Source organism: Canis lupus, chromosome 24 (assembly GCF_048164855.1).
Source record: "Canis lupus baileyi chromosome 24, mCanLup2.hap1, whole genome shotgun sequence".
Taxonomy (NCBI): domain Eukaryota; kingdom Metazoa; phylum Chordata; class Mammalia; order Carnivora; family Canidae; genus Canis; species Canis lupus.
In genome coordinates this window covers 38,417,556-38,438,338 of record NC_132861.1, presented here as the reverse complement: position 1 = coordinate 38,438,338, position 20,783 = coordinate 38,417,556, and the positions used below count along the sequence as shown (strand labels likewise).

The window sequence follows — 20,783 nt, the reverse complement described above, 5'->3', positions numbered from 1 at the left end:
CTACTTGCTCACACATGCTTTCTCAGTGACCTCCTACTGGATAGCAAATTCACTGAAGGAAGACACCATGCCTACTTCATTGCCCCTTGTTAAAGGGCACTTATCATGGTGCCAGCATGTAGTGATCACTTAATAGGTATTACTTATTAACACAGCAGGTAGTTAATAAGTGACATTAAGTGAACGAGTTAATTTGATGAATGAGTGAATTTTGTAGATGAAGAAATGGGTTCAGAGAAGTTCACTGACTTCCTAAGGCCATGTGACTAATAACTGGCAGGGTCAAGATGCTTCTCTCTGTGTCTTTCTGCTCCAATCACTGTGGTAACTTCTCAAGAAAGGTTTCCATAAGCTTAGGAGAAGCTTATGTTTCTGTGCCAGATGTTGCTTCCTTTCTCATAAAATTTGGGACGGGAATAAAGAGGCACCCTGAAATAGCCTGAAACCAGAGGCTGAGATATAGTTGAGCTATTCTGGTGTCCTGCCCACAGTGTATGAGTTATGAGAGCACCTGCTGATCCCATGTCTAATGCCTATACCATTACACTGTATGCAGCCTTGGAGTTCAGACCAAGACCTCACCTTTCGGGGCTGATAATGACATGGGTAGACCTGTGGGCTCTGTTTCTATCACAATGGCCTAGGCTGCCTTGTATAGATTCTGGAGAGGAGGAGAGTGCTGAGACCAATGGTTTGGTCGTGGGGGTTTGTGAGTGTACATGGATCTGTGTGCCATAACCAGAGTAATTGTAATATATTCAATCAGATAGTTGCTAATCACCAGCAACTCATTCAGTAAGAATAGTACACTTATGTGTCACCTACAAGGAGATCCATATGATCTCTTTAACCAGAAAATGCCAAACATATCACTGGGTTTTTGTGCTAATAAGCATGGAGAAGATATGATCTATTTTTTTTTTATTTTTCCCTCTTTTGGTGCCCACCTTTGCCCCACACGCAGCAGTTAGTGTGGTCTGAAGCCTCGGTGGCTTCTACAGGTTGTGACGTCCTTTATCAAATCAAGCCCCTGCTGCAGACAGTGAGCCACTTAGGAATCCTGTGTTTGAGTTTTGTCCAAAGAGGAATCTCTACTCTCCTAACCTGCCTCAAGAAATGCCTATTTCCTGATGGAGGAAAACCTCAAACTCTGCGGACCTCCTAGGATTCTGACCTGTGTGGATATAGATTTCTGAGGCAGAGTTAAATTTTTACGTAGGTGATCTTTTATTTTAAAAAAATATTTATTTATTTATTTATTTATTTATTTATTTATTTATTTACTTATTTGAGAGAGAGAGAGAGAGAGAGAGAGAGATGAGCAGTAGAGAGGGACAGAGGGAGAGGGATAGAAACAGACTCCCTTGCTGAGCAGGGAGCCCAATGTGGGGCTCAATACCAGGACCCAGAGATCATGACCTGAGCTGAAGGCAGATGCTTAACCAACTGAGTCACCCAGGTGCCCCTTATGTGGATGATCTTGAATACCTTTTCTTGCAATCTTCAGAGAAAAGCCCTGGGAGTTGGGAGTGCATAGCACCCCAGAACACAGGTGAAAGAGCACAGACATTAGAATCAGAAAATGCTAGGGTCAAATCCTGGAATTGTTCCTTACTACCTGATGGCTTCAACCAGTCAGTTATAATTTCTTCGCCTATCAAACACAGAGAATAATGACCACCTCTAAGGGAGATCACAAAGGCTAGCATGCTATGTATTATGATTTTTAATTGTTATATATTATTTTAATACTATATATGTAATATATTCTCTGGAAATTGTCTTTTATCATAGTTGGCATATAGTAAGAGCTCAAGAATTGGGAGCTACTCTCAGTTATCAGATCTGTTATGTACAAAAAGACGTTCATCACAGCATTGATTGTAAACATGGCATCAACGTGTGCCAATAAAGACATGATTAATTTGGGCGCCTGGGTGGTTTAGTTGGTTGAGTGTCTGACTCTTGATTTCCACTCAGATCCCGATTTGGGTGGGGTTGTGGTGGGGTTGAGCCCTGCATGGGGCTCCTTGCTCAGCAGGGTGTCTGCCTGAGATTCTCTTTCCCTCTGCTCTTCCCACTATATCCACTCCCTCTCTCTCTCTCTCAAATAAATACATAAATCTTAAAAAAAGACATGATTAACTGAATTATAATGTACTCCTATGATAAAATATTATGTAGCCATTGCAAATCATGATATTTAAAGAAATGGGAAAATGTTCACAAATGTGTAAAAAAGAGACTCAAATCATATACATGATTCAAATTATCTGTATGTATATGTATAGCCTAATTTATACAAAATTAACAAAATGATGCTATACACATATATTGAATAGAATTCTACTCACTTCCCTAAAAAGGATTTGGAAAACTATACTCCCAAAAGCTAGAGTTTATCTAAGTGGTGAGAATATGGGCGGTTTTCATTTTCTTCTTTATTCTTCTTGTATTTTCCAGATTTCCCACAATGAACATTTTCCACCATTATAATACACAGAAAAGCAAACATTATTACGTTTAAAAAATGGTATGAAAAGCTGCACCTCGTTTTTTTTGTGTGTGTGTTTTGTTTTGTTTTATTTTATTTTAACAAAGCAACAGCTGCTGAGAACCATTAACTTTCTCCTCCATCTATCCAAATGCCCTGACCTGGGCCTGACATGAGTGGAACAGCAGTGACCCTCAGTCTGCCGGGCTAGCATCACAGAAGGGCGCCCCAAGGCAGGGGCAATGCCCAGCCTTGCTGGTTGTCCTCCCTCCTCCTCTCTGTTGGCGTTTCCTCTGGTATTTATTCACTCACATAGCCTATAGAGTTAAAAGAGGTTTGTTTCTTTTCAGGCTGTTGAGTGCAGCCAGGGTAATTTAGTAGAAAAATGTCATGCTAATGCAATTCAAAGTTCAAATGATCTTTCATTTCGAGGGAAAGAAGAATGTGTGTGCAGTTGGAATGTTAAAACTCACTACTTGCCCTGCAATTCAAATAGAAATATGAGCTGCAGGGGCTACATAAGTCACATGAAGTACTGTGAGTGAAATGCGCAAAATGAATAAAAATGATCCGGAAGCCGTTTATTAGCATTGCTGGGGGCCAGCACCAAACAAGAATCGTGGCCATCAGAAGCTGCGTGGGGAAGAAGGAGTGTTTGCATGAAATTACAATAATCCTGAAATAATAAGGAAGGAAGTGATCAGTGAGGTCCTTCTTGTGAATGTCGCCCTCAGCCCCCCAGAGAGTTGTGCCCTTTCCAGCCCACATTCCCTTTCCTCTACCTCTTACACTTCTACTCAGCTGGCTGCGTTTGGCAGATGGTGGGGGGCTGGGGGGAGGCAGGTGGAGCCCAGGGGAGTGGGTGTGGTTGCCCACAGTGCTGCCGGCTCTGGGGCCTGGGAGGTTGGGGATAGTGTGGAGAAGTAGTGGTCCTGGGGCTGTGGTTGGCCTCCTCAGTAGCACACCAGGTGTGTGGAGGGCAGTTCTGTCCTTACTCCACTTCGGATTTCCACTTCCCTTCTGTCACAGAGATGTGCTCAGAGGGAAGAATGTCAGTTATTTACGTCTTAATATAAATTTGCCACCTTACTTCAGCTCATAAGAGATTAACGTTTTCAGACATAGCTGTTATGATCCATTGACGTTTTTTATTTTTTCCCTCAACGCGTGAAAAGGATGTGAGACAGCAGTGTGCAGATAGTTTTCCCAAATTTCTTTCTTTAGTTTTAAAAATAATATTAACTCTATCTCTGAGACCTCTCTGGTTACCACAAACAGAACCTTTGCCGTCATCATTATATCCCCCATCTTTGTTATGGACAGAATTGTTTCTCTCAAAATCCATATGTTGAAACTCTAACCCTTAGTGTTGCTATATTTGGAGGTGGGGCATGTAAGGAAGTAATTAAGGCTAAATGAGGTCTTAAGGGTAGAGACTTGATCCAATAGGATTAGTGTCATTACAAGAAGAGATACCAGACAGCTCTCAATCATACACACTCTCTCTCTCCCCCTCCCCAACCACTCCTCTCCCTCTCTCTTTCCATCTCTTTCCACCCCAAGAAGAGGTCATGTGAGCACACAGTGAACTGACAGCCACCTATAAGTCAAAAAAAAGAGGCTTCAGAATGAAACCTACTTTGCTAGTACCTTGATCTTTTTGACTTTCAGCCTCCAAAAAAGTGAGAAATAAATTTCTGTTGTTTAAGTCGCTCAATCTGTGGCAGCCCGAACAGGCTAATCTTTTATAAACAAACAAATCCCAAGGGAACACTAGGGATATAATTGATCTTCACATATGCAAAATCAATAACATAACAACTCTAAGAAACTGAAGAAATAAAACAACAAAAATAAAACTAGAATTCAAGGCATGTATGTGTATGTGGTGTGTATACAGGCAAGAGTACAGGTGTTCGTTCTTTGGAGAGTGTTAATTTTCCATTATGTTTCATCTAAGTGGTTGAAATGTTTTCCCGTATATGTTTTAATGTAGAGTAGAAGAGTGTGATGCATAGATTTTTGGTAGTTATGGGAGAGGAGGTTCTGGAGATGAGAAGAAAGGAAAATGAATTATTTTTATTTTCTTTTTACATCTGGGCCCAATAGCAGAAAAAAAAAGGAATTACATTTATCTTTATGCTCATATCCCAATATATCTGTTATATATCATTTCCCAAACTGACTTCCATAGAGTACAAGTTCTGCAAAGGGGTGTTAATGGAAGGTGTTTTTTGTTTTTTTTTTTGTTTGTTTGTTTTTTTTCTTTGGTTAAGTGAGTTTATGAAGTGTTTTGCATAATTTTTCAAAGACTGTGTACTGTGGCTCTCCAAGAGGAAGACATGGCCTGCAGCAGGTCCCAGCATATTTGACCAGGGCTCCCTTTACATCATTATTTTTAAAATATTTTATTTATTTATTTGAGAGAGAGAGAAGTGGGGGAGAGAGAGAGAACAAGTAGGGGGAGGAGCAAAGGGACCAGAGACTCTGCACTGAGTCAGGAGACCGATTTGGGGCTCAATCCCAGGACCCTGACCCTGAGATCATGACGTAAGCCAAAGTCAGACCTTCAACCAACTGAGCCATCCAGGTGCCCCTCATCATTCATTTTGGAGAATGTGCTCAAAGCCATAGTACTGCAATGGAAGACCACAGATGAGAAGTCACACAGTCCAATTCTAGACCTGCTTTTCCCTCATTTGATGTTTATCCCAAGCTAGTTGCTTCTGGGTGCCCCAGTTGTTTTGCTATAGAATGAATGGCAGGTTGTATGATCTTGACTCTTCCCTCTTCTCTAGCATTTTGTGATTCTACTTCCATGACTTCCTGGCTCCACTGACCCACTTGTACTTTGGGCAAGAAATCCATTTCCCTATCTATTCATAAGTATAGAAGTGGTCAACCTACAGAGATCTCTTGTCAAGAGCAAATGAGTTAATGCAGGTGAAAGTGCTTAGAAAAAATAAAGTGCTAAATAATTTTTAATGTCTTTGGGAAAAGGGTTATGACTTTTCTGTCATTTTAAGTGCTGTACAAGCTAGGTGAAAGAAAGTATGAGGAATGATGTATTACTCAAAGCTCAAGCTCTAAAGTTGAGCTGCTGGGATCTAAATTTTAATTCTGCCCTTTCTATAGGAATGATCTTGGGCAGGTTACTAATGGTCCCTTCCTCAGTTTCCTCAGTATTAAAATGGAAATACTTTCTGCTGTAATTCAGTGAGAATTAAATGAGACAATATGAGTTAACTGATAAAAACAGTGCTTGGTATTTAATACACTCCAGTAAATATTAAGTTGTCATCTTGTTTTTGTCCTTCTCCATCATCATCATCATTATCAAAGCAGCAGCAGCAGCAGCAAATAAAGGAATATCCACAGAAACAGCAGCAACAGCAATGAAATAAAGAAGAAAGATGGAGTGGTGGAGGTGGTTAGTACATTCTTAGTTTAAAAACTCTTAAATCTTCAAATGAATCGATGTTCCCCTTAACTATCTGTTGGCTTCTGCAAGGGTTGGTCTTGCTATTAACAAATGTTCATTGAGCCCTCCATTGCGCAAGGAACAGTGCTCACTAAAAAGGCAGGTTTCCCCCCCTCAAAAAATTATGATTTAGAGAGAAATAAAAAGTGTAAGCTCTCCAAACAATGAGAGGAAAATAAATACCGGATAGCATTCTGTGTTTCTTGGTTAAGTCTGTGAATGTTCATGGGGAGAGTAACAGTCGAAGGATTCATAGAAGAGGTGTGGCTTGACCATGTTCTCTAGTGAGATACATTTGGAAAGCAGAGAGGAGAGGAGAACTTTATGAGGAAAGAAATAAAAGTAAGCATGATGTATTGGAGGTGGAAGAGGACACCAAGGAGTGTGGACTCAGCGAGTGTTAAGACATGTATTGGAAGGTAGGTCCTTGAACATTAGGCAGAGGAATTCAGACTTCATACAAGAGAAAATCAGTAGAAGACAAATTGCTTTTCTTTTTAAACTGTCTGCTTTCTCCTTATGAAAGTAGAAAGGTCATGCAGTGAAAGTGAGTCATCATTCTTTCCCACTCACTTAGCATTCAGCATAAATCAGTGTTTGCCTTGGGTGAATGGGCAGGTAGTTATTTGCAAGGCTGAATCAAATCATGCCGCTGGTATGGGTGCTGCCTGTGGTCCTTCTCTCCCTATGCTGGCCAGGGTTCCCATTCAGTGGGAAGGCACTAGTACTGGCAGATTGAAGGGTATGGTGTTCTTGAAGAAGGTGGAGAATGGGAGTTCTTGCATGGTAGGAGAATCTCATTGAAGAGCTTGTTTTTGAAATCTTGGAGGTGGGAAAGTCTTCTTGGGCTGGGGTGGGTGTGTCTGGAATTTTAACTTCTACTAGATAGATGATTATATCTTAAAGCAGAGAGAAGTGCTTTCATGTGGATTAATAAAACAAGGACAAATTGTCTTTACCGTACAGCCCTCCTAGAAATTTGGACTTTCAATTTGGGGCACTTAAAAGCCCATTAAACAAAGTCATTGTGCCACTATTGATTGCATCAGCCCTACACCTTCCACTGTCAGCAGTGCCAGGCTCCATCCTTTCTGAACCTGGCCACCAGCATGAGTAGTCAGCTATTTAAGCAGAAATGATCTTTTGTGAAAATCTATATATTATTTAATGCCTTTGCCCTTTGCCTCAGCTCTCTCTCTCTCCACAAGTTTCTCAGCCAGGATTTCAATCTGCTTTGGATGCTTTGCAAGGAGAAATGTACAGCAAACTCCTGTGGGAATTGTGACTCTCTGTCCCTGAGGTCTGGAGTCTCATAATTTATAGTTCTTTCGTGCTGGGCCTCTGCAGTTTTTTAATGGGGTCTTGCAATAAAGTTTGGGTAGGGAGAAATCATTTCACTTAAAAATGGTTCTGCTTTGACAATCTCTGTGTTACTGGGAGTTTTTCTTCTCCTTTGTCTTTAAAGCTAGAGCCATTTCCTAGAATAAATGTTGCCTGAACACTGGAGAAGAAAAAAAGGGGGAAAATTAAGTTTCTGAAAGATTCGGATACCAGCAATGCATCCAAATGGCTTTGGCAGTTCATTGATCAATTAACGAATATTTAATAATTGCCTACCACATGTAAAGCATAATGTTAGTGACTATGGAGAATATAAAATTTGAATAAAATCTTGTGTCTCTAACCCTCGAAACTCACTTTTTACAAAATTCAAGCTGGACTCATTGGCCTTGTATCCCAGGCCTCATGTAAACAGCTCCAACCCACATTTCTACACATGCTCTATGCTCCTGCTAACCTAGATTAACTCACATCCCTTTGATCTAAGGATAAATGCTCCTTGTAATGTCAGATCTCTACCCTCATCATTTCTGTCTAAGTTTTATTCATTTTTACAGGTTAATTTCAAATACTGCCTCCTCTATGAAGCATGCCCTGATTTGAGCCTTGGTTGAAAGTACACTTTCTTCTTTTCAATCTTCCACAGAACATTGTATTTCTCTTGCTTTGTCCAAAGGATAGTGCTTGACAAAGTAGGGAAATCAAAAACATTTGCTGATTGACTAATTTAATAGGGTTAAAAGGGCTCTCAGGGTACTATGGGATTGTCAATATTAAAGTGGTAGAAAGAAGACTCGGTTTGAAATTTGAACTTAGGGACCAATTCTGAAAATTAAAACAAGAAAACATTAACCGAATTGCCAAAAAAGACAAAATAGTATGTGTTTAAAGGTATGTATGTTTATAGCCATATGTGATAGTGGTATTTTCACAAACAACCTAAAATGTAGCATACTGAGATGAGTGCTACTCTTCAAAATAGTCACCTTCAGAGATCTACTTCACCGAGGCTGCCACTAAACACACCATTAGCATTGAGAAGATCCCAGCCCTTGGCACTCCCACTCCAACCCACCCCTTTCATTTCCTGCTGTTGTAACATGAGCCAATCTACAAAATTTCCACTTGGCAGGAGTTTCAGGGACACCAACAGTGTCCACAGGACTGCGTTCAGCATTGAGGAGAAGGTAAAAGGCAAATCGTGTTCATCATGAGTTTACAACTACGTTTGATGGAATCATATGAAAAAAAATCAAGTAATAATGCAAAAAAGTCCATGAAACAGTATAGAAATGAGCCACCCAGATGAGAAGAACTACCAGAATTTAGGGAGAGAAGCATGTGAGTAGGAAAGGCCAGATGTGCAAACTGAGAGGGTCCCCAAGAGACTTCAGGGAATGGGAGTGGGAGATTGGACATTCTGGCTGGAGGACTTAAAGTGTCTAATATTGTAACTCACGATTTCACTACCCATTTCAACTTCTCTACTCCCCAGATCTCCTCTAAAAATTAGCCGTACCTCATGATACTTATTTTGGTATATATCACCAAGTGTACTCATAGTTTTCAGAGCAAAAAATCCAGTCAAGTTTGCCTTCTCGCTTGCACTGATGCCTTTGTGTAATCAGCCTCCCATTATTACATTTCACACAGATTGCTTCTGTCTCTAAGTTCAGCCTGAAAATAGAACCCCAGATCCTCACAGCTTTTGTCTTTTCAATATTGTTCCAGTTATCTATGGCTGTGTAACAAACTACCCCAGAACTTAGTGGCTTAAAGCCACAGCCATTTTAATATGCCTCATGATTTTGTGGGTCAGGCATCTGAGCCAAGTGATTATTCTGTTTCACACAGTATCAACTGAGGTCATTTTACTAGTATTCACTGGAGTGTTGGTAAGTTCGGAAAATGCAAGATTGTGCTCTCTTATGTCTGTCTTCTCTTTGGGGATGGCTAAAAGATAGGACTCAGATGAAAGATCTAAATGTGAGACAAGATTCCATCAAAATCCTAGAAGAGAACACAGGCAACATCCTTTTTGAACTTGGCCACAGCAATTTCTTACAAGATACATCCATGAAGGCAAGAGAAACAAAAGCAAAAATGAATTATTGGGACTTCATCAAGATAAGAAGCTTCTGCACAGCAAAAGAAACAGTCAACAAAACTAAAAGACAACCTACAGGATGGGAGAAGATATTTGCAAATGATGTATCAGATAAAGGCCTAGTATCCAAGATCTATAAAGAACTTATTAAACTCAACAGCAAAGAAACAAACAATCCAATCATAAAGTGAGCAAAAGACATGAACAGAAATCTCACAGAGTAAGACATAGACATGGCCAACAAGCACATGAGAAAATGCTCCGCATCACTTGCCATCAGGGAAATACAAATCAAAACCACAATGAGATACCACCTCACACCAGTGAGAATGGAGAAAATTAACAAGGCAGGAAACAACAAATGTTGGAGAGGATGTGGAAAAAGGGGAACCCTCTTGCACTGTTGGTGGGAATGTGAACCGGTGCAGCCACTCTGGAAAACTGTGTGGAGGTTCCTCAAAGAGCTAAAAATAGATCTGCCCTATGATCCAGCAATTGCACTGCTGGGGATTTACCCCAAAGATACAGATGCAGTGAAATGGCAGGACACCTGCACCCCGATATTTCTAGCAGCAATGTCCACAAAAGCCAAACTGTGGAAGGAGCCTCGTTGTCCATCGACAGATGAATGGATAAACAAGATGTGGTCTATGTACACAATGGAATATTCCTCAGCCATTAGAAACGACAAATACCCACCATTTGCTTCGATGTGTATGGACCTGGAGGGTATTATGCTGAGTGAAGTAAGTCAATGGGAGAAGGACAAACATATGGTCTCATTCATTTGGGGAATAAAAAATAGTTCTAGGGGTGGTAGAAGGGGAGGAGGGCGGGGGGTGGGAGTGAATGGGTGACGGGCACTGGGTGTTATTCTGTATGTTAGTAAATTGAACACCAATAAAAAAAAATAGTGAAAGGGAATAAAGGGGAAAGGAGAGAAAATGAGTGGGAAATATCAGAGAGGGAGACAGAACATGAGAGACTCCTAACTCTGGGAAACGAACAAGGGGTGGTGGAAAGGGAGGTGGGCAGGGGGTGGGGGTGACTGGGTGACGGGCACTGAGGGGGGCACTTGATGGGATGAGCACTGGGTGTTATGCTATATGCTGGCAAATTGAACTCCAATTTAAAAAAAAAAAAAAAAGAACTATCAACCAGAGTGCAACGTGGTCAGACTTCTTAAATGGGAGCTCAGAGCTCCCAGAACAAAAGTTCCAAGTATGTGGAAGCCACAAATGTCTTAAGACTGAGTCTCAAATCAGGTGCAGCATCACTTCTGCATATGGTTCTGGTCATGCAATCACAGAACCAGCCCCGATCATGGGAGGGGATGTAGATGTCACCTCTGGAAAGAAACAGTTGTGAGAAAATTGTGGCTGTCCATAATTTATCAAAAATATACTTTTTACTTTGACAGCAGAATATAATGGGAAGATCTCTGGACTGACATCCAGGACACCTGGGTTCTGGTCTCAGCTTTTCTGTTAGCCCACCATGTGAGCTTGAGGGAACTCTATAATCACCAAACTTTAGAATTTAACTCAGTGATAGGTGGGTTCAGTGGTTCTCCAAGTGGTGTCTCTGGCCCACCAACATCAGCTTCACCTGAAAATGTGTTAGAAAAGCAAATTATCAGGCCCTACCCTAAACCATTGAATCAGAATGCTTGGTCAAGACCCAACATTTTGTATTTACCAAGTCCTTCAGCTGATTCTGATATGCACAAAGGTTACAGAACCCCTAGATAGTTGGTTTCCAAAGTTCCTTTCAGCTTTCTGGATTCTAACCATAGAAGAAGCCCTCTTGTTCCACAGAACCATATTAATAGTCAATTAATTGTGGAAAGAATCAATTAAAATTGAGAAATGCTACTTACATCCTTGAAACTTTATTTTAATGAAGGAAATTCAATCTTTTGATATGGGTCAAGGCCTTTCTTTGTGTATGAATCTGTTGGATTTCTATGACAATTGAAAAAGTTGCATGTTTATGCGAAAAAGATAAACCACATCTTTAATGTATGAGCTAAGATTTTCAGATTTCCTTAAAGCAGAGCAAGCACTAAAGACTTTGCAAGAGAATCTAAACAGTTCACTTTAGTGACTTATCTTTATTGACTATTCCTGAAGCATTTGCCTTGTTGGTTTATATAACAATAGTACTTGTAATATTTAATTAAGTTATATCATTACAATAACAAAAATAACTGGAATAAACAGGCTGAGCAACAAATTCATCTGGTGGGAGCAGAAGGCATAGTGAACCACAGTCACTTATCTACTCATCATGAGCATTCACTTTGCCGTAGGCATCAAATGTTTTGTTTTACAGAGAAGATGAAGAACATTGGTCCATCTGGAGAGTTGGTTGAGTGAATTGAGTAAGAAAATTTCCCCCGTATTGCTAATTCCTCCCTGACAGAACTCTTGCCTTCTTCCCCCTCTTTCATTGCATTCCTTTTTTTTAAATTGAAGAATAATTGACATACAATATTGTATTAGTTTCAAGTGTACAACATAGTGATTTAATATTTGTATACATTGCAAAATGGTCACCACAATAACTCCAAGTTACCATCTGTCATCATGCTAAGTTGTTGAAATATTATTGACTATATTCCCTATGCTGAATATTATACCCCTGTGTCTTATTTATTTTATAACTGGAAGATTGTACCTCCTAAACCCTTCACCTATTTCATCTGTTCCCCAATCTCCTCCCCTCTGGCAACCATCAGTTTGTTCTCTGTATGTAAAAGTCAGTTTCTGTTTTATTTTGTTCATTTGTTTTGTGTTTAGATACCACAGAAAAGTGGAATATATATATATATAATATATATACACACAATAATATATATATTTACATTTACACATATATACCTATGTACACACACACATATATATTCTATATATACAAATATGTATGCATTCTATATATATATATATATATACATACACACACAAAATTTTCTTTGGACATTTAGGTTGCTTCCCTATCTTGACTATTGTAAATAGTGCTGCAGTGAACATTAGCATACAGATTTTTTTTTTTTCAAATTAGTATTTTTGTTTTCTTCAGAAAATATCAAGAAGTGAAATTGTTGGATCATATGATAGTTCCATTTTCAATTTTTAGAAGAACTTCCATTCTGTTTTCCATATTGGCTGTACCAATTTATATTTCTACTAACAACACACATGAGTTCTCTACGTCCTTAGCAACACTTGTTGTTTCTTGTCTTTTTAAAAAATTTCTTGTTTTTTTTGATAATGGATATTTTGACAGGTGGGAGGTGATATCTCATTGTGGTTTTGATTTGTATTTTCCTGATGGTAGTGATATTGAGCATATTTTCATGGGCCTATTGATCATAGTATGTCTTTAAAAAAATTCTGTTTAACTCTTCTTTTACTCTTTTAAAAATATCTATTAAGTACATTATTAATGTGTTCTGTTATTAAATTGTGTGAGTTCTTTATATATTTTGGATGTTAACCTGCATCAGATATATCATTTATGAATATCTTCTCCTAGTCAGTAGGTTGCCTTTTCATTTTGTTAATGGTTTCCATCATTGTGAAAAAGCTGTTTAGTTTGATGTGGTCCTATTTGTTTATTTTTGCTTTTGTTGTCCTTACCTGAAGAGACAGATTGAAAAAAAAAATGTCACTAAGACCAATGTCAGAGAGCTTGTTGCCTATGTTTTCTTGTAGGAATTTTATGGTTTAATGTCTTATATATAAGTTTTAAATTCATTTTGGGTTTATTTTTGTACATGGAGTAAGAAAGTGGTCCTGTTTTATTCTTTTGCATGTAGCTGTCTCATTTTCTCAGTACCATTTATTAAAGAGACTATTTTTTTCTCCACTGTATGTTCTTGCCTATTTTGTCATAGACAAATTTGCCATATAAGTGTGGGTTGATTTATGTGTTCTCTATTCTGTTCCTTTGATCTATGTGTCTGTTTTTGTGCCAGTACCATATTATTTTGATAACTATGGCTTTGTAATATAGTTTGTAAATTGGGAGTATGATACTACCAGTTCATTCTTCTTTCTCAAGATTGCTTTGGCTATCTTTTGTGGTTCTTTTGTGGTTTCATAAAAATTTGTTCTAGTTCTGTGAAAAATTTCAATGATATTTTGATAGCAATTGCATTTAATCTGTAGATTGCTTTGGGTGGTATGGACATTTAAAAAATATTAATTCTTCCAATCCATGAACATGGAATATCTTTCCATTTATTTGTGTCACCTTTAATTTCTTTCATATATGTCTTACAGTTTTCAGAGTATAAGTTTTTCACCTTCTTGGTTAAATTTATTCCTAGGTATTTTATTCTTTTTGATGCAATTGTAAATGGAATTGTTTTCTTAATTTCTCTGATAATTAATTATTAGTGTATAAAAATGCAACAGATTTCTATATATTGACTTTATATCCTGCATCTTTACTGAATTCATTTGTCAGTTCTAATAGTTTTTTTGGTGGAGGCTTTTGGGCTCTCTCTATCTAGTATCATGTCTTCTGCAAATAGTAATATTTTTACTTATTCCTTTCCATTTTGAAGGCCTCTTATTAATTTTTCTTGCCTAATTTCTGTGGTTAGGATTTCCAATACTATGTTGAATAAAAGTGATGAGAGTGGGAATCCTTGTCTCCTTCCTGATCTCAGAGGAAAAGCTTTCAGATTTTTATCATTAACTATGATGTGAGCTGTGAGTTTGTCATATATGACCTTTATTATGTTGAGATACATTCTCTGAATGCACTCTGCTGAATTTTTATCACAAGTGAATGTTGAATTTCATCAAATGCTTCTTCTGCATTTATTATGATTATTGTGTAATTTTTCTCCTTCATTTTGTTAATGTGGTATGTCACATTGATTGATTTGTGGATATTGAACCATCCTTGAATCCTTGGAATAAATCCCACTTGATCATGGTGTATGATACTTTTAATGTATTGTTGTATTCGGTTTGTTAATATTTTGTTGAGTTTTTACACTATATTCATCAGAGATATTGGCCTATAATTTTCTTTTTCTTTTTTTTTCTTTTTTGTAGTGTCTTTGGTTTTCGTACCAGAGTAATACTGCCATCACAGAATGATTTTGGAACTATTCATTCCTCTTTCACTTGTTGAAATAGTTTTTGAAGGATAGGTAAAAATGTTCAACCAAAGATCTTTAAATGTTTGGTTGAATTGACCTGTGAAGCCATATAATTCTGGACATTTTTTTGAGAAATTTTTTGATTACTGCATCAGTTTTGTTATTTGTAATCAGTCTGTTCAGATTTTCTATTTATTCCTGATTTAGTCCTGAATCATTTTAAGTTTCTGTAAATTTACCTGTTTCTTCTAGGTTGTCCAACTTGTTGACGTATGCTTTTTCATGGTAATTCCTTATGTTCCTTTGTATTTCTGTCGAACTAGTTGTAATTTTTTCCCTGATTTTATTAATTTGAGAATTCTCTTTTTCTTGATGAATCTGGCTAAAAGCTTATCATTTTGTTTATCTTTTCAAAAATAAGTTCTTAGTTTCATTGATCTTTTCTTAGTTTTGTTTATTTCCACTCTGATCTTATTTATTTATTTATTTATTTATTTATTTATTTATTTATTTAACGATAGTCACACAGAGAGAGACAGAGAGAGAGAGGCAGAGACACAGGCAGAGGGAGAAGCAGGCTCCATACACCGGGAGCCCGATGTGGGATTTGATCCCAGGTCTCCAGGATCGCGCCCTGGGCCAAAGGCAGGCGCTAAACCGCCGCGCCACCCAGGGATCCCCCCACTCTGATCCTTATTATTTCCTTCTTTCTACTAACTTTGGGCTTTTTTTCTTTTTCTTTTTCTAGTTCCTGTAGGTGTAAGATTAGATCAGTTATTTGATATTTCTTGTTACTTGACGTTGGCTTGTATCATTATAAACTTCCTTCTTAGAACTGCTTTTGCTGCATCCTATAGATTACGGAACATTGTGCGCTCATTTTCATTTGCCTCAAGGTACTTTTTTTGATTTCCTTCTTATTTCTTGGTTGGCCCATTTGTTTTAGTAACATGTTGTTTAGTATCCACATGTTTGTGTCTTTTCAAATTGCTTCTTGTAATTGATATCTGGTTTCATATTCTAATGGTAAGGGAAGATGTTTGATGTGATTTTAGTTTTCTTAAATTTATTAAGACTTGTTTTGTGTCTTAACATGTGGTTTATCCTAAATAATGTTTCATATGTACTTGAGAAGAATGTGCATTCTACTGCTTTTGGGCGGAATGTTGTGTATATTTCTGTTAAGTCCGTCTGATCTAATATATCATTTAAGGTCAATGTTTCTTTATTAATTTTCATTCTGACTAATCTGTCCATTGATGTAAGCAGGATGTTAAAGTGCCCTACTATTATTGTATTACTGTCATTTTCTCCCCTTCTATCTGCTAATTGTTGTATATAGATGCATAAATATTTACAAATTTTATCTTGTTTGATTGATCCCTTTATCATTATGTAATGCCCTTCTTTTTCTCTTAATACAACCACTATTTTAAAGTTATTTTATCTGATATAAGTATTACTACTTCAGTTTTCTTTTCATTTCTGTTTTCTTGAGTTATCTTTTTTTATCAGTTCATTTTCAGTCTCTGTGTGTGTCTTTAGCTCTGAAGTTAGTCTTTTGTAGGCAGCAGATAGATAGACCTTGCTTATTATTTTTTTAATGTATTCAGCCATGCCATGTCTTTTGATCGAGCATTTAGACCATTTACATTTAAAGTAATTATTGATTGGTGCATATTTATTGCCATTTTGTTCATTGTTTTCTGGTTGTTTTTGTAGTCCTTCTCTGTTCCTTTCTTCTTTCTTATCTTTGCTTATTATTTGTGGACTTTCTTAGTGTTTTGTTTAAAATCCCCTCTCTCTGTGTATCTAGGTTTTTTTTGGTTTGTGGTTACCATGTGTTTTATATATAGCAATCTATGTATACAGCAGTCTATTTTAAGCTCAAAAGCATTCTAAAGGCACTATATTACTTCCTCTCTTCATGTTTTCTGTTTTTTTTGTGTCATATTTTACATACTTTTATTCTGCATATCCCTTAACTTATTACAAATATAGTTATCATTGATTTTATTACTTTTATCTTTTAACCTTAATACTAGCTTTATAAATGTTTGATCAGCTACTTTTACGATATGTTTGCCTTGGTACCAGTGATAATTTTCTTTCATATATTTTCTTCTTTATTCTTACTTATAATTACAGCCTTTACTTTTCCACTTAAAGAAGTCCCTTTAATATTTCCTGCAAAGCTGGTTTAGATATCACTGACCTGACATTTTGTGTTACCAAATCTTCTTTTATTGCCTGTAGTGTATTTTTCATTTCTGTTATTGTATTCTTCAGTTCTAACTGGTACTTTCTTATAATTTCTCTTTGTTTAAATTCTCACTGTGTTCACCCATTCTCCTGTTGTGTTCAGTAAACATCTTTATAACCATTGTTTTGAACTCTCTATTGGCTAGATTGCCTATCTCCATGGTGTTTATTCTTTTTCTGAGGGTTTGTCATGTTCTTCCATTTGGAAAATATTCTCTGTCTCCTTGATTTGCTTGAGTCTGGTTCTATGTATAATGTAGTTCAGCTATGTCTCCCAGTCTTGAAAAAGTGGCCTATGTTAAAGATGTCCTGTAGGTCTGCAAAAGATAATTTTTTTTCTGGACAACAGAGCCAGGTATTCTAGAGATATCCCCTTTGTGGGAAGCATGCACCCTCATGGGGCTGCTACTGCTGCAGGTGCACTGGTGGGTGGGGAGGCCCCTAGCCTGGCTGGCTGGAAGGCCTAGATGTGACTGCCCCAGGCATGCTGGTAAGTAGGGGTGGGTGGGTCCCAATCCAGCTAGCTGTGATTGCTGTGGGTGTGTGTGTTAGTGGAGCCAGGTCTGTGAGGCCTGGCAGCAACTACTGTGAGTGTACTCCTGGTTGGGGTGATCCTCTTGTCAGCTGCAAGGCCCAGCCAAGGTGCATGTTGTGGGGACAGATTAGAGGGAGGATTTCCAAGTGGAATCCATCAGTATTGGAATCATCATAGAAGAACAAGATAGCAAAAATGGTTAATACCAGTGTCTCAGTCCCCAGGGGGATATCCCAGCTATGTCTTTCTTTTCAGGCAGGTGCTAAAAGAGTAGTGAGTCTTTTTCACCTATGGTCTATATTCTTTTTGATCTGGTATTTTTGTGCCAGGTGGAATAAGTCTGTGTACAAGACTTTAAAAAAAGATTTCCCTTTCCCTATAGTTCTGTAGTTTTCTTGAATGTACTCCTTGTTATTTTTCAGAGCCAAGTGTTTTGGGGGCTTGCCTTGCCTATGCAGGATCTAAGGATTGGTGCTTGATGTAGAGCCTGAATCTCTTTCTCCTCAGAGGACAGTTGTGTACTACTGAGCTCCCTTATGACTATGGAATGCTGTGCCTGGTTGTGTTTTTTCCCCTTAATGGACAATATCTCTGCCTCTTCTATCCATCCTGGTGCTGTCCCTTGCTGTGGAGGCTCTGTTCATCTAGTTTCAGATGGAATTATTCCATATGTGGTTGTAGTTGTGCTAGGTCTTTGGGAGAAGGTGTGTGTGTATGATCTTCCTACACTGCCCTCTTGAATCCTCTCTTCTTCTTTTATCACATTCTTGACACAACTTTAATTCAAATCCTTTTACCTAACACTGAACTATTACAAAAATATCCTTGCTGGTCACTCTGCCTCCACACTTACCCCTTATTGTCTGCATAAATGCATGGTTACACAAACCATGTCTTTCCCATTCTCAGTGGGGTAGAGTGAAAAGAGCACTAGATTAAGATGCTAAAAATTCAATCCAATTTAGAGTCTCAATCTACTATTTCTATTTGTGGGTCATTGGACAACATTTAACTTCTTTAGGTCTTTTCCCTCAAAGATGAATCAGTATTACATATATCTCAGTGATTGTTGTGGGGATCATATGACCCTAAATGTGTGAGAGCATTTTGAAACCTGAGAAGAATTCTATTATTTTACCTTGTCTTTTTCTTATTACTATGTGATAAGACCCAGTCTTTTTAGCCCAGCATCCAACGGTGCACCTACCTTATCTTCCCAGCTGTTTCCTCAGTTCCCCCATAGTGTCCACTCCACTCTAGATATCTGTTCTACTTAAGGTCCCATGCAGAAATCTAAATCTTTCCATGCTTCTATGCTTTTAATTATTGACCATCAAGTACCTTTGTCCTTTTCTCAGCTCCCTGAACTTTGTCCCTGAGTAAGAATTGAACTGAGAATGATTTCCAGTTCCAGAGCTAACTCTCTAGGTTGGTTTATCCTCAACTAAATAGGTCTTTGCACAGAGACATAGGCTCACAGAGAATGGACAGAACACAATATAGTCCAAACAAACTGCTTGCTGGCCTTTTAAGATCCAGTAAAGAGGGCAGCCTGGGTGGCTTAGTGGTTCAGCGCCACCTCCGGCCCAGGGCATGATCCTGGGGACCTGGGATTAAGTCCCATGTCGGGCTCCCTGCATGGAGCCTGCTTCCCTCTGCCTGTGTCTCTACCTCTCTCTCTCTCTGTCTCTCTCTGTTTCTCATGAATAAATAAATAAAATCTTAAAAAAAAAAAGATCCAGGGAAGAAAAAAACAAAACAAAAACAAAAACAGGTTTCTAACCAAAGAAGAGAGTTAAAAGTTATAATTTCTCACTATTCAAGGCAGGGTTTGGCATATCCTGAAAGTAGAGAGGGGATATTTTACTCTGATAGTCTGTGGCTCATCAATGAAATAACATCTTTCCTTGTCTTGTTGGAACAGGATTGCACACTTGTCAGTGGCACTTAAAAAATGCATCAGTAACCACTTAGACTATGTATATGCTAGGCCCTAGACTATGTATATGCTGTTTTGTGGTCATCTGGGTGTTGAGACTATTTTTACTAAGACAAGCCAGACACTGGGGAGCTGAGCACCCAAGCCAAAGTAAGTCACAACTCCTTTTACAATATTCCGATTAAAAGTCATCACATTCTTACATTTAAACATGGTCTGATGCTAGTATCAGAATTCCACTCAGGTGAAAATAACAGAAAATATGACTAAGGGTGGCTTAAATAGGTAAGGGATTACTTTATTAAATTCAACATGTGCTCTGGAAATAGGCAATCTTCAAGTGCAGCTGAAGGTCAAAAAGATCATTTAAGAACCAGACTTCTCTCTCTGCCTATACTATCAGTTATTAGCATCTTTAGCTTTTGTCTTTGTCATTGCAAAATGGCTACTATACCTTCAGGCATTGGATCATGTTCCAGGCAGGAAGAAGGAAAGAGTAAAGTGGCAAAGCACATGCCATTGAGACCGTTCCTTTTACAGAACTTTCCTGGAAATAGAGCCATATATACCAGCAGGTTACATTAAGTATGCTTTTTAAATTGGTTGTTTCTTACTTTGAATATTACCTCTACTTAAAAGCTCCAACCAGTAACTTCTGATTTATCTTTTTGTCCAGAACTATAGCACATAGATACCCTTGCTGGGGAGGAAGTGTGGAAAATTGACTACCTTTACTCAGGTACATTGCCACCATCAAACAGAACTGTGCTTCTACCACTAAAGAAAAAAGCAAAAATAGATATTGGGCAGGCAGTGAGTAGACTCTGCCATAATTCCTAAATTCAAACTGTGTATTATCACTAAATTGCACCACTTAGCTTTATATTTAAAGCTGACAGGCTTCAACTATTTTAGGGACAATTAGGTGACCAAAGAAAGAAAGTCTCATTTTAAGGTAACATTTGCTTGGGGAGCCTCAGGCCATATGTCATTCCAGACTCAGCTCAAATACCATAACCTTCAAGAAACCCCCATTCACCTTAGTTCTCCTCCTCCACATATTGTTTGCCTTGTTCACTTGGCAGTTTTCACCCCAACCAAATTATAAGTTCCTTGGGATAGGACCACGTTATTCTTTTTATTCCCTGTGAACCCCCTGTGGACAAAAGTGCTGAACATAATATAGGAGCGTATTAGATATTTATTGTTTGGTTCATGGGAAATACAATCATGGAGGTAGCCTTGAAATAGATATGAACATGGAGAAGTAAGTAGACAGCGTTTCTGGGTCTAGAAGTCTGGGTGAAGGAGCATTAAGAGATAAAATCAAAAAAGTACTATGAGGCCATGCATTCATTTAATCTTTTAACATATTCATTGAGTACTTATTTTATGTCAGATAAAAATATGGCTGTCTTGAATCCTAAATTCTGTTGGCTTTATAACATTGAAAGAGGCAAATACCAATGAGGCAATTTTGCAAAAATTCACAGCTACAGATTATT

General features: G+C 38.1%; 1 long non-coding RNA gene across 3 annotated transcripts in view; it reads right to left on the bottom strand.

Annotated features, from left to right (window-relative positions):
- LOC140616052 (uncharacterized) overlaps nucleotides 1-20,783 on the bottom strand; it is a 115,543-nt gene that overhangs the window by 90,554 nt on the left and 4,206 nt on the right. For all 3 annotated transcript variants that reach the window (XR_012016552.1, XR_012016551.1, XR_012016553.1), the window contains exon 2: nucleotides 19,733-19,825. This is a non-coding gene — a long non-coding RNA (uncharacterized lncRNA). The remainder of the gene's footprint in view (nucleotides 1-19,732; nucleotides 19,826-20,783) is intronic.